General features: G+C 46.7%; 1 protein-coding gene across 12 annotated transcripts in view; it reads left to right on the top strand.

Annotated features, from left to right (window-relative positions):
• Positions 1-16,791, top strand: part of TP53INP1 (tumor protein p53 inducible nuclear protein 1) — a 156,347-nt gene that overhangs the window by 122,867 nt on the left and 16,689 nt on the right. Inside the window, exon 1 of one of the 12 annotated variants that reach the window (XM_030303859.1) lies at positions 13,320-13,338. The exons of 9 other annotated variants lie outside the window; for them this stretch is intronic. The gene's annotated coding sequence lies outside the window, so the exon portion shown is untranslated. Of the gene's footprint in view, positions 1-13,319; positions 13,339-15,290; positions 15,504-15,934; positions 16,722-16,791 lie in introns of those variants that run through there. 2 more of the 12 variants (XM_030303861.2, XM_030303862.1) reach the window with 2 other exon arrangements.

The raw sequence follows: 16,791 nt of genomic DNA on the forward strand, positions 1-16,791 counted from the left end.
ACAAGACCAAAATCAAATCTTTGATTTACTCTCCTAGACTTGTCCTCCTTATCCCAGCAAAAGGCAACTTCAACCTTATAGATACACTAAAAACTTTGGAGTTATTTTTGACTCCACTCTGTCATACCCTAAGTCTCCAGTCTATTAGAAAATCTTATCAAATGTATCTGGAATCCAATCACTTTTCACTTCCACCCAATCCAAGATCTGTCACCTGGGCTACTGCAGTAGAATCTCAACTGGTCTTCCTGCTTTCTCTCTTGGTCCTTTCACCATCTGTTCCCCATACCACAGCCTTTTAAAAGGTGTCACAGCATGGTTTGGAACCTTCCAATAAAGTCTTTATCACATCCCGTAAGTCGGCACATAATCTGTCTCCCATCTCACCTTTTTGACTATTTTCTCCCTTGCTTACTCTGCTCCGGCCAACTTGGTTGTATGATTCAGTCAAGATAACCAAGCATGCTCCTGTCTCAGGAGGTTTGCACCTGTTCTGCACTCTACCTGAAATGCTCTTCCACAGATACCCTTGCTGCCTCGTCTGCTTCAGTCTCTATTCAAATGTCATCTCATGAAAGAGGCCTTCCTTTACTCTGCTTTATTTTTCTCCATAGCGCTTGTTGTCACTTACATATGATGTATATATTGTTTATTGTCTCTCTCCACTGACTAGAATATAGCTCTATGGTAGAAACCTTAAAGTGGTTTCCCATGATCCTGACCTCCCAGTATTCCTGCCCTTAGATAATCCCCTCCCCTTGAGTGTGAGCAGAACTTAGTGACTTATTTCAAAACAAACAGAATGTGGAAAAAGTGATTGGATATCACTTCTAAGATTAAGTTACAAAAGACTAACTGCTATCCTGCTTCTTGACCTCTAGCCCATTGGAAAGGCCCACATTGCAATGAGTTGATGTCTCTGGCCAACAGCCAGGAAGACATGAGGCTAACAACTACATTGAGTGAGCTGGGAAATAGATCCTCTTCTAGCAGACCTTGAGATGACTATGGCCTTATGTGAGACTTCAAGTCAGAGGCACCCAGAGTCCCCAAGTCATGCCCAAATTCCTGATCCACAGAAACATAATAATAATAAATTTATTATTTATTAATAATAATAAATGTTTGTTTTAAGCCCTGGGTTTTGGAGAAATGTGTCACACAGCAGTAGCTGACTAAACAAGGTCCAATGGAGCAGGATTACTATTTGTTTTATTCACATTGTCCCCGACATCTAGAAAAGGAACACAGTAGTTACTTAGGATTTTTCTGAATGAATGAATGAGTTTCAGTTGTGCTGGGAAGACGGTCTGTTTTGCTCAGGACAGTGAGGTATGCCTATGTGAGTACCAGAAACTACTTCAGCCACTTAATTACCATTTGTTAAGCCATCCTGAATGCAAGGCCAATACAGAGGGGGCAGAGCCAAGAAAATACATTTGCAGAGTCAGAGACCCAGGGAACACACCTGGCCTACCTGGGAAATTTTTTGGTTACTTGAGCAAAGTTTAAACTAGCTTGGGCTGAGTTCTCAATTCTTTGAAATGAAAAGCATCCTAACTATTACAGTTTTTATAGCATCATTCTCTCCCCTGCCCCAAAATATTCTTTATTTTTTTCTTTCCTCTGCCTACCCCCTTAATGGCAGAGATTACAGTTGTGTATGCAGTTTCCATTCTCCCTTCTTCTCTATCAAGAGAACGTGATTTGGTTAAAGGAATAAGGGGCCTAGCTAAAGAACTACATTTCCCAGCCTCCTTTGAAGATAGGGCATGTGACTGAGTTCTGGCTAGTGTAAGCAAACATTACGGGGTGGGTCTTCTGGAAAGACATTCTTAAAAGAGGCTCACTTGGCTGTCCTCTTCCGCTCTCCTGCTGCCTGAAATGTGATGGTGGGATCTGATGTGGCCATTTTATGATTGAAGCAAATTTGAGGATGAAACACACACACACTAAATATGGTGGAAGAAAAGAGAGGGCCTATGTCTCTAATGAAGCCAACATACTAACCCTGAGAACCCCACCTCAGAACTTCTGTGATGAGAGAAATACAAATCCTAATCTTGTTTTTTCTGTTCTCTATAGCATAGCTGACATAACCCTTAAATATGAACTTCCCCAGAATCTGTCCTTGTCTTCTCTTTTCATGCACACACCTTTCCCAGCTGACCTCATCTGCTCCCATGACTTCAAGAATCTCCATGACTTCTATGTAATAAAGACTTCCAAACTGATGCCTGTGCCTCCCGCCAGTTTTCCAGACTCCAGACCCAGAGTCACAAGTGACTCCTGATATCGCCACTGGATGGCACTTTAGAAGCATTGGGGGGATCGCATGGATTGTGGTGTCAGGTAGATATCTTTTCCAATCCTGACTCCACAACTCTGAGTAACCTGGAGTGAGCAACGGCATCTCTGAGCCTTAGTTTTCTTACCTGTGAAATGAACATAGTAATACTACTTCATAGGGTTTTTTTGAAACAAATATATGTAAAACAGTGCTTGTCATATAACCAGCCCTAAATACCTTTAATTCTCTCCTTCCTGTCACCCATCTCCACCCCCTACCCATGTCCATTCTCTTCTTCTTACCTGCAGGTACATGTCTTCACCAACTACCCAGTCTCCCAAGATAGAAATCTCAGAATCTTCTTCAGCTTCTGTCAGTCCCCATCCTTCCCTCATAGCCAATCAGTGACCAGATTCTGTTGATTTTATCCTACAACTGTGATCATGCTCTTCTATCTCCAGTGTTACTCTTACCAGCCCTTACCTGGCTTCTTTCTATGGCCAACCATAGGCTCTTCACAACGCAATCTTCCACCTTTCGATCAGAGTTGTCCCTTTGGGAAACAAAACACAAAACAAAACAGGATCTTGTCTCTGCATAGCTTATGGACCTCTCCTGAGTTTTGTTGCCTACAGAATAAAATCCAGATTCAAGAAACGGTCATCCGAGGCTGTCCCATCGCATCCCATTCAGCTTCTTGCTCCTCTCTCCCCAGGAACTCACCATTCTCCAGACATATTAGGCCATTTCCTGACTCTGTCTTCACAGCTTTTGGGATGTGTATGTTCCACCCTTGATCCTTTAAACCACACCATCACCATCAATAGGTGGCCCAATAACAGTTCGAAAGTTTAAAACGTTACTCCCTGCACTTCCCCCTTTTCCTCCACCCATTCTAAAAGAATCTGTTCTTAGTCTCAGGGGAGGTTAGGCAGGTGGACAGCAGAGTTGGCCTGGAGACACTGCCCTCCTGGCTTGCATTTCCCAAGCCCTAAGCCCACTGAGCTGAATAGGTGAGAGTGTGTCCCTGGAGGAAACAGGGCCAGAGGGAGGTATTTCCCTAAAACCAAGATGAGATGCCTGGGCCTGGGGAGAGGAAAGAGGTCTCTGGGACCCACCAGCATCAGGGAACCTGTGCCCTGCTTTCTAGATGCACCAAAAGGTATAGCAGGCACTTGGTGGGATTACCCATGATACACCAAGGAGAAGAGATTCTACAGCCAGGGTTTTGTGTCATTGAGACAGTGGTGCAGGGCCCTGCAGGCTGAATAGCACACCAGGATTTCAGCACAGCTGTGGGTGTGGGGGGAAGCCCCAGGAAGGACTAAGATTAATTTCATACAAGCCTAATAAGATAGGGCCTGGGGCTGAAATGAAGCTGAATGACAAGAAATGAAATGGGGTATTTAGTGCTCAGAATTTCTTACTTCCTTGAGAAGCAAGCCTTGACCCATCTTCTTGGGCTCCTGCCCTGCCCCTCCCCACTTGCCCTGTTATCTCTTGCTCTTGTCTTTTTGCCCCAGATTTCTGGCTCCCTAGACCTGCTGTCAGGGGTTTTGGCCAACCCTCACAACTTCCCTCCTGGTTCTTTGGACTTTGAGCTTCCTGCAGAGCTATTGACTCTGCCAGCAGCTTGTTCTAGCATGCCCCCACCCAGCTAGGCCAGCCTCTGGGCCTGAAGGATAGGGGTGAGAAGGGACACAAGCCCAGAAAGCTTTTTTTCTCTTCTCTACCTGGCAGAACTTTACTTATCCTTCAGGGCTTTGCTCAAATGTCACCTCCTGGGAGCCTCCCCTGACCTCCCTAGGCAGGGTTCCTTCTCTGGGTTTCACAGCATCTTGCTCATACCTCTGTGCTTGTCACAATGTATTGTTATTCATGTATTTACCCTGTGGCTTTTTCACCTGGAGTATGAACACTTTGGGGATAGGAACCATGTCTCATTCACCTGGCACAGTGTCAGCTGAAGAACAAGGCCTCACTAATGCTTGTTAAACGTCATTTCTCATGCGGTCCCCTAGACTCTCATGCACCATTCTATCCCGTTCCTCTGTATTGGGTAGGGATGCATCTGGCTGCAAGTAACAGAGAACCTGACTACAGTGGCCTAAATAGAGATTTATTTTTCTCACACAGAAATAAGTCTATAGGTAAGCAACTCAGAACTGTCAGACACAAAGCTTCTTCATATCTTTCTATCCTGCTGGTTTTTTTTTTTTTTTGATTGATTGATTTTGAAAGAGAGAGCAGGAGAGGGGCAGAGAGAGGGAGAGAGAGAATCTCAAGAAGGCTCAGTGTTCTCAGCACAGAGCACAGAGCCTGACTCAGGGCTCAAACTCACAAACTGTGACATCATGACCTGAGCCGAAATCAAGAGTCAGATGCTTAACTGACTGAGCCACCCAGCATCCCTATCCTGCTGGTTTTAATGTGTTGGTCCTAAGATGACTACTGTACCTCTGAGCATCACGTATCAGTTCTAAGCAGGAAGAATTAGGAAGGGTGAAGAGCCAAGTATAACCCTTTGCATCAGGAAAACACAGGTTTTCCCAGAAAACTTCTGCTTATATCTTATTGTCCAGAACTGTGTCACATGACCACCCCAAGCTGCAAGGAAAACTGAGAAGGGAGGGGTAGGCAAGGGAGAAAGTGGAGGAGCAAGGGTGTGAATGAGAACATCCTTGGGCCCAACCCCAGGCCTATGGAATCACAAATGCTGGAGGTGGAGCCCAGCATTCTGTGCTGTAATGAGCCTCTGAATGATTCCGATTCAGCTGAAGTTGGAGAACCCTAGTCCTATATTATGGCCAGTTGTATGGTAAGGAAAAAGTCCTAGACTGGAATTGAAATCGCCCTTTTTTTCTTTTTAATGTTTATTTATTTGAGAGAGAGAGCAAGCGAGCAGGGGAGGGTCAAAGACAGAGGGACAGAGGATCCAAAGACGCAGGCTCCATGCGGACAGCAGAGAGCTTGATTTGGAGCTCAAACTCACAAACTGTCAGATCATGACCTGAGCCGAAGTCAGACACTTAACGACTGAGCCACCCAGGTGCCTCGCCCATTTTTTAAATATAATTTTTGCTACGGGCCAGCCAGGAGACCACAGTTTTCTGATCTATAAAATGGGAATAATAAAGGTTGTCCCAACTTTATTCACTGAATTGTTGTGAAGACCAATTTAAATATTGCAGATGAGGGGCACCTGGGTGGTTCTGTCAGTTACACATCTGACTCTTGATTTCAGCTCAGGTCATGATCTCATGGTCTGTGAACTGGAGCCCGGCATCAGGCTCTGCACTAATGGTACAGAACCTGTTTGAGATTCTCTCTCTCCCTCTCTCTCTGCCCCTCCCTGCTCGTGCCCCTCCCCTCTCTCTCTCTCTCAAAATAAAAAAAAAAAAACTTTAAAAAATAAAATAAATATTGCAGATGAAAACATACTGAAAAATGTAAGTCATGGGACAACGGTACTGATTTTGGAAATTTAGAAGTTCTGAGTTCAGTTTATGTAACTGATGTATTCAGCAGAGTAGAAAAGCCTGGGAAAAGCAAAACTATCTGTACAAAGTATGAAGAGATCAAAAAATTACGACAGTAAAGGACGAAAATAGAAATTGAAACCACAGACGTTCAAAATACACTGTTATCAAAAACAAATGTTTGCATCAGCCCCAGTTGTTGCTGCTACAGGTGGTTTCCATGAGAGGAAAGAGGACATTCGTGGTTTCAAAACAAACACTTTGGAGGATAATGAGATGGAGTATTTAAGGGAAAGGGTTGGTAAGAAGATATGAGACAAATGTAAGGGATTTGGTGTTCTACCATTTGGATTAAAAATACTGAGATGCCATTGTCTGAGCACCAAGTAGATTGTCCGTCCCTCACTGTAGGAAAACCTGCTCATCAGTTCCATGTTTATTCATTCCACAGCAGTCACCCATGCAACCAACACTGTATTTCATCGGTGAATTGGGATGGTTCATCAGCTGCTCACTAGGCCCCAGGGAAGTCACAGAGTGACATTTGCCTTCAGATAAACTCCTTAGGTTGGGTTATTGCTGTGACTGAAATAGCAGAGCCATCCCAACAGCGGGAGATTGACCTGTCCGCTGAAGTGAAAACCACAGTGTCAAGAATGAAGTGTTGACAAAACAAAAAACATACACTGAAAGACAAGGACTTGTACACTACAAATGGGTGGATTCTGTAACAGGTGAGTTGTAGCTCAATAAAGAAGAAAGAAAGAAAAAAAAGAAAGGAAAGAAAAAAGAGAAAGAAAAAGAAAGAAGGAGGAAGAAGAAAGAAGGAAGGAAGGAGGAAGAGGAAGGAAGGAAGGAAAAGGAAGGAAGGAAGGAAGGAAGGAAGGAAGGAAGGAGGGAAGGTAGCAAAAGAGAATGAAGTGTTTACAGGCAGAGATCCTTTGACTGGGAGGCTGTGCAGCCACTAAGAGACACTGTGTGGTGTGTGTGTGTGTGTGTGTGTGTGTGTGTGTATGTGTTAAATTTGTCTGTACAAAATGTGAGGCCAAGGTTTATTTACCGATTGATTTGTTTAACATCTGGGCTCCAGCATGCAAGTGCTATGATAAGAGAGTTTGTAGAAGCAAAATCACAAAGCCACATGCTTCTTGGCTCTGGTGAAAGAGGGTAGCAATCTGCATACGGAAAGCTGATGATGTAACTGTCTGAAACTGGTGGTGACCTGAAGCCAAGCTTAGTCCAGATAAATAGGCCAATTCCAGGGCACAGATCAGAAATATCCAACCACTTTGGGGACTGGACTTCCTAAGGGTGTTTTCGTTCATCAATCAGTCAAATAGAGCCTCACCCGTTTCTCCTCCTTCCCCTTCTGTGAACCCTTCACAACCTCCCTCACCCCTGCAAGTGGTAATAGGTGGCCAGGACAGCTATAATTCCATATGCGAACACGTTTCCTTTGTTGTGTTACTCTCCTTCCTTCCTAGGGGATTGTTCGGGTTATTGCTGCTCCCAAGAACAGGTATTGAAATGTAGTCAGTGGGACAGTGTGTTTTGGGGTTAAGATCCTTGGGATCAAGTGCAAGCCCTACCCTTCACAAGTTAATGACCTGGATAAGTCATTTAACACCTTTTGATCCCATCCCTTCTCTGGTATTCAAGAACTTTGCTTCTGAAATAACCCCCTCTCTCCTGCAGCCACAGTCTCAGATTCTCTATCGTGCCATTTTCACCAGCAATACCAGCGACTGGAACTTCTCCCGTAGTAAAAATCCAAAATAAATACAAAACCTCCCTGTCTCCCCATTTGGAGAGAATGTCTTTAGTTCCACCTTAATCCTTTGTTCTGTTCTCCTTCACAACAAAATTCCTAAAAAAGAATTGCTTAGGGGCACCTGGGTGGCTCGGTTGGTTGACTGTCTGACTCTTGATTTTGGCTCAGGTCATGATCCCGAGAGTGGTGGGATCCAGCCCTGGATCAGGCTCCGTGTGAGAGTGCAGCCTGATTAAGATTCTCTCTCTCTCTCTCTCTCTCTCTCTCAGGGCACCTGGGTGGCTCAGTCCCTTAAGTGTCCCACTCTTAATTTCGGCTCAGGTCATGAAGTGGTTCGTGAGACTGAGCCCCACGTCAGGCTCTGCGCTCACAGCACAGAGCCTACTTGGGATTCTTTCTCCCCTCTCTCTCCCTCTCTCTCTCTCCCTCTCCCTCTCTCCTTCTTTCTCTCTCAAATAAACTTTAAAAAAAGATTCTCTCTCTCTCCCTCTGCCTCCTACACTGCTCACGCTATTATATAAAATAATTAAAAAAAAAAGAATTGCTTAGTGTACAGGCTGAATTGTGTGTGACCCCCCCCCCACCGCAACCCCAAAAATTAATATGTGGAAGCCTAGCCCTCAGCACCTCAGAAGGTGATTATATTTGTAGACAAGGCCTTGAAAGAGGTTTAGGTTAAACCAAGACAGTCTGATTGGGCCCAATCCCAATCTGACTGCCATCTTTACCAGAAGAAACTAAGACGCAGACAACACAGAAGGAAGTCCATGCAAGGATACAGGGAGAAGGCAGCCATCTGCAAGTCACGGAAAGAGGCCTCAGGGAGAAACCAATCCTTCAACACCTTGATCTTGGACTTCCAGCTTCCAGAACCGTGAGAAAATAAATGCCTGGTGTTTAAGTCACGCTTCTGCAGCACTGTGTTATGGTAGCCGTAGCAAACTGATACTCTTAGCACCACTGACCACCATCTTGCTGGAGCCAGAGACCATTTGACTGTCCTTAATCATATTTGGCTTCTCCACACTCAGTCCCAATTTCCTTTCTAAAGGCATTTTTTGGCACTTAGATTCCACGTTACCTCACTCTAATTTTTCTCTCACCTAATCAGCTGCTACTTCTCAGTCTTCTCTGCTAATATTCCTATCCTTCATTTTTCTAAATATCAGAGCCTAGGCCCAGGCCTCAGCCTTCTTCTCTGTTCAGATCCTCTCTCTGGTCATTCCATCCAATTCTGTGGCTTTAATATTATTTAAAAGCTGGTAAGTCACACCATTTATGTTACCAGCCCCTACCTGTGCCTTTAGCTCTGTTCTCAAATATGCAATTGCCCACAGAATATGCAATGCCCCCTAGATTTCCAAAGAGCATCTCAAACTCAACATGTCTGAAACTCTAATGGCCCATCACATTTAGAATGAAATCCAAACTTCTCATCCCTGCTTGCACGTTTCCTCATGACCTTTCTGACCTCATCTTCCACTGCCCTCCTCCCTCACCACCCTCCAGCCACACTGCTGGCCCTCTATGCACACACTTACTGTTCCTTCTGCCTCTACTACTAGTCACTGGATAGAGCCTCACAGAGCTTACTTACTCCTTTACATCATTCAGGGCTTGGCTCAAAATTCACCTTCTCGACCCACTGTCTCACATATCACTCTCCTAAAGGTTGTAGAACTCAGTACTCTCAGGTTACCCTTATAACATTTTAATAACCTCATACTATAGTGTCAAGCATTATATTAAATGCTTTATATGCATGATCTCATTTAATCCTCAGGACCACCTAGTAGAGACAATCTTATCTCCACTTGCAAATGAAAAAACTAAGGCTAAGAGAGGTCAAATCCAAGGTCATAGAGCTTGCACTAAGGTCTGATTCCAAAACTAGCACTCTTAACCATGAGAAACAGCTGCTTCTCACTTTAAATGCTATTCTTAATTATGGACGGTATGGCCTCCAGGCTTGATTGGTTTCAGTTGCACTTGTGTTTGAGCAGGTAAAGTAACTCAGGGGTATCGGTGTGTGTTGGGGAAGGGCTTATTTTCCAAACTGTGGCTTTAAACGTTCAGATAATACAAAATGCAGGTTAAGTAGGGACAAATTCAAACATGGGTCTAGACCTCTGTGGCTTGCTTGTATAGACTTATTAAAGAAGATGAGAGCATTTTGTCCTTAACCTTGTTGGGTTTTTTTAGGCTCAAGTTCTGAGAAGCTATTAAAGCTGTTAAGCTTTAGATTTTTCCTTTAAAAAAAAAAAAAATCCTATTTCCACAAGGTGATTAGAAACAAACCCTTACAATAAAGTCCTTAGAAAAAGGTCTGTGTGCTGGTGAAAACAAATATTTATCGAACACCTAATGTCCCAGACACTTTACTGATTTCATTGTCTCTCCAAGTTGGTATTTTTTTCCTGCTCTTCCAGTTGAGGACACTGAGGGACTCAGAAGGTAAGTAATGTCCCCATACGGAGCAGGAACCCCCCAGTCTCCTCCTCTTGCTTACCACATGCTCCAAAGTGGTTTTGCCTTCCCAGCATGCAATGTAATTGATTACCGGAGGCCCATTCCATGACTCCTGTTCTCCGGGCTCTGAAATTTAGTTCCATGCTATGGTAAACATGAAAAGTTACTTCCTAGGGACCTATGTGCCTTTCTGGAAGTGTTGCAGAAACCCAAAAGACTGCAAAGGAATTTAAAGTTCTCATAGATCTGTGGGTCTGCTCAGGTAACCAACAGATACCAGATCACGCCCAATTCTCAGTTGACACTGTTTCGTTCAAGAACAGTGCTGTTCCTCGAGCACAAAAACTCTTCTGCCTCCAGCCTTTGCAGTGGCTCTTCTGGCTGCCTAGGCTACTCTTTCCCCTCATGTCTGCCCTCCTGTTCTGGCTGCTCAAGTGCTACCTCATCAAAGAAGCCTGCCGGACCATCCTATGTCCCCACCAGCCTCTTTAACCCTTTACCCAGCTTTGTTTTTCTTTGCAGCACTCATTACATTATATATTTACTTGCTTATTGTTTCTCTTCCACTAGGTGGAAACTTCTTGATGGCTGAGACTTTGTTTTGTTCACTACTGAGTCTCTGGTGCCTGGCATAAACTAGGTGCTCGTTAAATAATTATTGGAGGAATGAATAGATTCTGTGAATACAATAGACCTGAATGAATGGGTGGATGGGGCTTAACCACTACAGGTCTATATATTTATGTGTTCCCTCTTCCTGAGCTACAAAGGGAAAGAAATGGCTACTCCTACCAAAGAGGACTAAAGCAGAAGAGGCCCCAAAAGAACAGAAACCAAAAACCCTCCTGCCTCAGATTAGCAACATGCTTAGGTCTTTTGCCAAAGCCATGAACAATCTGGACATTTAAGAACATAAATTAATCTTGCAAAATGTAGTAGATATTTAAGGTAGTTAATTCCAGCAAAAAGAATAACCCAAAAACAAGTTTCCTTAAATAGGAAGACTATGTAAGTGGTGTATAGCTTATGTAAGTACCAATCATATTATCTGCATCATCCTTTTAAGAAGAGCAGAAAGACACATTCTACTCAAGGTGTCCCCATAATAGAGCAATTCATGGCTACAGACCCCACCCGGGGCTGCCTCTGGCACATGGCAACAGTTGGGCAGTGACCCAGAAGTAGGCATGTGAGTGAAGAGTTAGCTTTGGCAGCAGGAGTTGTAGAAGACCTGACCTGCACTCACACAGGTAGCCACTGCAACTGCCCTTTCACCCGGTTGGGTCTACCCCACGTAACTGGTCCCTAGGGCTTTGCGGCTCCCTAGGGCTGGGATGGTGTATACAGGGACATTCTGTATCATGTATCCAGGCCATATGTATTAAGGACATGATTAAGGATAATCATCATAAGGATGATTCCCTTTCTGCTCTGCAGCTAACTTTTAATACAGTTTAAAATAATTGAGTACTTATTTGTGCATTCACCTAAAAACTAAGAAGCCTTTAAATTCAGGACTTTAGAGGAACTGGAGAGAGCACTGTGTGTCTGGGAGACTGTCATCGATCACTCATAATCCAGCCTATGCCACTACAGCCCCAAGGGCTCTTCTCCCCAAATACTGGCTGCTGAATGGGCTAGGCCCACCTCCCTTCTCCTTTCTGGTGCCTCAGCCAGAACACAGGCTCTTTCATTTTGAGGATTTGGTTCTAATCACCATGTGAACATAGGTAGGATATAGGGTTAAAAAAAAAATGAATATGCAAGAGTTATAAGGTTCCAGGGGTTTGGAAGAGCTGTTAACACCTATGGCCCTGGTATCATTTCTGACTTCTTCCTGAGATGGTAAGGGCATCCCAGTTAGATTTGTTTTCTGTTTTTTATTTCAGAAAGTAGAGCACCAAGCCTCTGGCTTCCTTCTGTTTCAGGCTTTCTGGAGACCATGAGAGACCCTTTCTTTTCTTCTCTTAGAACAGATTTCACTGGAATTCCAAGTGATTGCTCTTCTAAAATGCAATTAAACAAAAACCCTCTGTCTTTCCCAGACACTTGACAGCATGCTGGATGGACGATACAAGCCCAACAGGCTGCATTTGCTGATGGACCGATTGTAAATTGCCTGAGCGGACTTCACTTTCAGACCCTCCTCAGTATAGACTGGGCGACTTGTTGCTTTATTGTTCTGAGCTTGCCCTGAGTAGCCACCCAGTGGGGTTCTCCATCTGTGGCTTGATAGGAAGCAACATTCTTTAGCAGCCTTGAAGCAACTGGCAGGGCAATGGCCACAGCCTGCCTTTGTAAGCAGGAGGCAGGGGCATTAACTGTATTGTTTCTGGATGTTGGCATAAATGTGGCCCTGCCCCGTGGTCCTTCACAACAAAACTTGAGGTTGAATCCCTTTTGTTGGGGTAGATAAGGGAGTGTATTGAGCTCCATGGAAAACAGACAGGAGGACTCTGACAGATGGGGAAAGGGTCACCCCCACAGCAGGGAGTCAGCCTGGACGTGGGTACTATAGCAACCTGCTGAGAATTATCCTGCCTATTAAAGGATGGTTGGATTCACTGGGTCTGCCCAGGCAGGGAACCTGGCTGGGTCTTTGTCAGCAGACAGACGAGAAGCTGGTGTGCAGCTGTGTGATTTGACAGTTTGGTTGTATTCAGACAGCTCTATGTTGTGGAGATGACATTACTCCTGAGTCTGACCGCATGCATCTATGTAAACCAGTGGCATACCCGAGGAGGGAGTCAGTGGGAGCAATCCACTCCCGGTGCAGACAGTAAGCAGAAAATTTCTGTGTGTGTGCTTGTCTGTAGAAAATTTTCAAACAATAATAAAACTAAGTAAAAGTCAGTTTGCTTTTTATTATTTTCATGCTCCAACAGTTCCAAACAATGTACAGGGATAGAATACTTCTCCCTCATAGGGGCAGACTTCTCCCACACCCCCTCTCTCACCCCCTTGGTACGCTACTGGGATAAACAAGCACCGGGTGGGGAGGTTACAAATCAGTGAGAGGGTAAACAGAAAGCAAATGACCCCTGAGATAAGAAGGTTCTTTTATCCCCCAAATTCTACTTTGTGGAGTTTAGAGAAGGTTGATCTGTCTGCCAGGGGCCTTCCTATTGTTTAGCTTTGCGTTTTGGTTATCTGTTGCTGCTTGTAAAACCATGCCAACATTTAGTGCCTTAAAACAACAGTCATTTATTTGTTTGTGATTCTGCAGTTTGACAGGGCTCAGTGAGGATGGCTCATCGTTGTTCCCTGTGGCGTCTGCTGGAGTTGGAACTTCCTAGAGGGCTTTTTCACCCCTATGTCTGGGATCTCAGGTACCATGAGCTAAATAATCTAGGGGCTGGCCAGGCATGTCTCTCTTTCCATGTGGCCTCTCCACATAACTAGCTTGGGTTTCCTCGCAGCATGGTGTTCTCTTCTTATGCGGTAGCAGGCTTTCCCCAGAATGCAAAGCAGAGGTTGTCAGGTTTGCTTAGTGTCTGGTCTTAGACATGCTAGAAACATTATGTCTGCCACATTCTATTGGTCAAGGCAGTCACAGGTCCAGCCCAGATTCAAGGGGAAGAAAAACAGTCTCTACTTCATGATGCAAGAAATATTGTTGTGACCCTCTTTGGAAGCATCATCTACCTCACATTGTTTTCTCCATCATAACAAAGTATTGTATGCTTTCACATTTTGCCTTTAACAGTGATAAACCTTATCAAATTGGAAAAGGTAGGTCTCAAATTACGAATTAGACCTTTAGAATTATCGTGCCTTTATTCTGAATGGGGAGATGGTCTCTTCATGGATTCCTAAGAAGGAGCAAGAGTTTATGGAGCTCCAAAGATAGCAATGATATTAGAAAATATTGGGGTGAGCCTGATTTGCCAAAACCTAAAATCTAAAGCATACTCAATTCCATGAGATTGTCCAATCCAAGTTACAGCCTCAGTCTACCTCCTGAGGAAAGTTCAAATGGCCACCTTATTTTTGTTATTACTTCTGGGTATCAGAAAATCCCCTGAACTTTGAGTTACATCCTTTAAAACCAGGATTCTTGTGAGAGTCAGAATGGTGAGAGCCCTTCAGACACTGTATGATTATACCTGTGAGCAGTTGCTATAAATTTCGCCCTGGGTCAGAGAATTGCATCTCAGTCCAAACAGGAACCAGGAGAGAAGAGATGCATCAACATGACTCCCTTGTCTCTGCCAGACACAGTTAATCCATCCATCTGCATACAGAACTTTGATTTGGAAAGCATCTGTCAGCTCACCCTTTCATTCTCTTCTCACTATAAATAACCGGTGAGCAGGTAGGCCCCATGTGAATGCCAACGGTATGCAGGTATGACAACAGTAAGAGGTCAGAGCTTCCGTGGGTCACTGGCGAGCGTGGATGCAGAGCCTAGGGAAGAAGCAGCTCTCCACCCTCTCCTCCCTCCAGGGTTCTTCAAGTCTGCTGGAGCAGAAGCCCGGCCAGATCACCGACCTCACTGCCTTCAGGTTTGGTCTCATGGCCTCTTCTGCTCTGCCTGCCTGCAGGTTGAATCCTGAGCCTGCGGGCAAGTTCGGTCAGCTCCCAGTGTCAGTCACCACAGGGTGCTGGGGCCTGGCTCAAAAAGGAGGCTAAGGGGGCCAGCATCCCCTGTACCTAGAGCCAGACTTTCCTTCCCAAGAAGGCCAAGAAGCGGGCCTGGAGCTGCCTTTACAGACCCATGTCTAAGGCTTTACCCCTATATTGGCCTGAACAGGCCTCTTGGGGTCTCTGGCCTCCATCACTCTCAACGCCTTTTTTTTTTTTTTTCTTTTTTTTTTCTGCTCACAGCAAAAACTGCTGTGTCCCTCAGTGCCCCAACCCCTTGGCCCCTGCCCCCTTACTGGGGCAGACGGGCCACTGGGGTCGGGCTCTTCCTCTCACCTTTCCCGTTCTCCTCACACTCCCGCGGGTTCCCATTTCTGTTCGCCCCCAGGCCCGCCTGGCCTCCCCTCCCCTCCCAGTGGCCCCAGTGCCGGCACCCACCCCCTCACACCCTTCTCGCCCTCCCTTCCGCTCGCCCCTCGTCTCGCCCCTCGGCTTTTGTTGCCCGGGCTTGTTTCTAACTTGAGAGCGTCGCCCGGCTCGGCGCCAGGTCACGTGCGTTAGTGACAACCTCTCGCAGGGCGGCCCCGGGCCCCCCCGCGCCGCCGATTGGTGGGATCGGGCCTGGCGCGGCCCCGGGGCGGGGCGGCCGGGCGGGCGGGCCCGACGGGCGGGCGCAGCGGCCGATCAGCTGTTCCGAGCGCTGCACAACAACAAAAGGAGCGAGACGGGCGGCCGGCGGCCAGCCGCTCAGCACCACGACCGCCGGACCTGCCCCGCGCCCCGCGCTCCGCGCCCGCCGGCCGGGGAGCCGCAGCTACCTCAGCAGAGCCCCGCGCCCGTGCGCGCCGGTCCCCTCCGAGCGGCGCGCCCGCTTCCCTCGCCGCCGGTCCCCGCTGCCGGTGGGGCCCACGTAAGTGCGGGCGGGGCCGGCGCCCCGGGCCGCTCTCTCCCGCCGTCCCGCGGGCCTCGGGCCGGGCACCCTCCGCGCCTCCCGCCTCCTCCCCTGGCGGCGGCCGGCCCGAGGCCCCGGGTGCGGGCGGAGGCGGACGAGCCCGGCGCTGGGCGGCGGGTGGGTGTTCGGTTTCTGTCTCCTCCCGCGAGCTTGGCCTGTTTTCTTGGCCGCGGCGGGACCTCCTCCTCCCCTTACTCCTCCTCCTCCTCCTCCTCCTCCTCCTCCTCCTGCTCCAGCACTCGGCAGTTGGACTGGCGTCGGGGGCTGCGGGAGGAGCGACCTCGGCGCCCCGCTCCGCCGGCCCGGCGGCCCTGCGCTCCTCGCCTCCTCCGCCAGCCCTCGCGGCACCGGCTCGCTCCCGGTAGCACCAAGGGTCCTGCGGCGCCGGGGAACCCCCCTTTCTTGCCCGGCGACCAGCGCCTAAGTGTCCCAGGTGTCCGCCTGTCCGCCGCATGTCCCCTGACCCTGCCTGATCTTACACATCACTATATGAGATTGCACCTGTGGAAAGGACACTGTACTTGCCCGTCAAGAGTAAAATCCTAATCGTTTTGGTCGCTGACGCCGATTGGGACCTTACTCTGTGCCAGATACGACATCGAGGGCTTTACGTGCATTATCTCCGTTGCTCCTCGCAGAGACCCTCTGAAGTAGGCTTTATTATCTTGTGGGTAGGAAACCCGAGGCCCAGAGAGATTAAGTTATTTTACTCGAGGCCACACAGCCAGTTAAAAGGAAACGGTGTTTTCTCTTTCAAAGTTGCAGATGAATTTATATGTGGGCATTCCTCATTTTGTATTGTATTTCGCAATTACCTCTTTCGTCATCTTCTGTGCCAATTCCAAATTAGAGTGGGTTAAGGAAGAGCCCCTTTCCATCTGTAACTTCCAAGAACTTGGGCATTTGTTGCTAAAAGAGCCTTTTCTGAATGCAGAGTAGTTTCCGAAAAGGGGAGGAGAAAGTGACCCATAGGGTCATTGAACAGTCGTAATAATGAGGTACCCCCAGATCCTGAAATCATTTGCGTGGTAATTGAAATACATTTTTCATTGCAGATGTGAAAATCCCTGGGAAGCTTTTGATTTTTAAGTCACAGCCACTATAATTCTGAATGTGCAGCATAATTTTTAAGAGCTCCTATCTGGAACCAAGACCTCATTAATTTATATGACCAAGGTCTCTTTTGTTTTTTCATCCCTTCTTTTGTTCTTTTCTGTGAATGCTTGCTTGCTCACTCAATTGTTCC

The sequence above is a fragment of the Lynx canadensis genome, chromosome F2 (genome assembly GCF_007474595.2).
Source record: "Lynx canadensis isolate LIC74 chromosome F2, mLynCan4.pri.v2, whole genome shotgun sequence".
NCBI lineage: Eukaryota > Metazoa > Chordata > Mammalia > Carnivora > Felidae > Lynx > Lynx canadensis.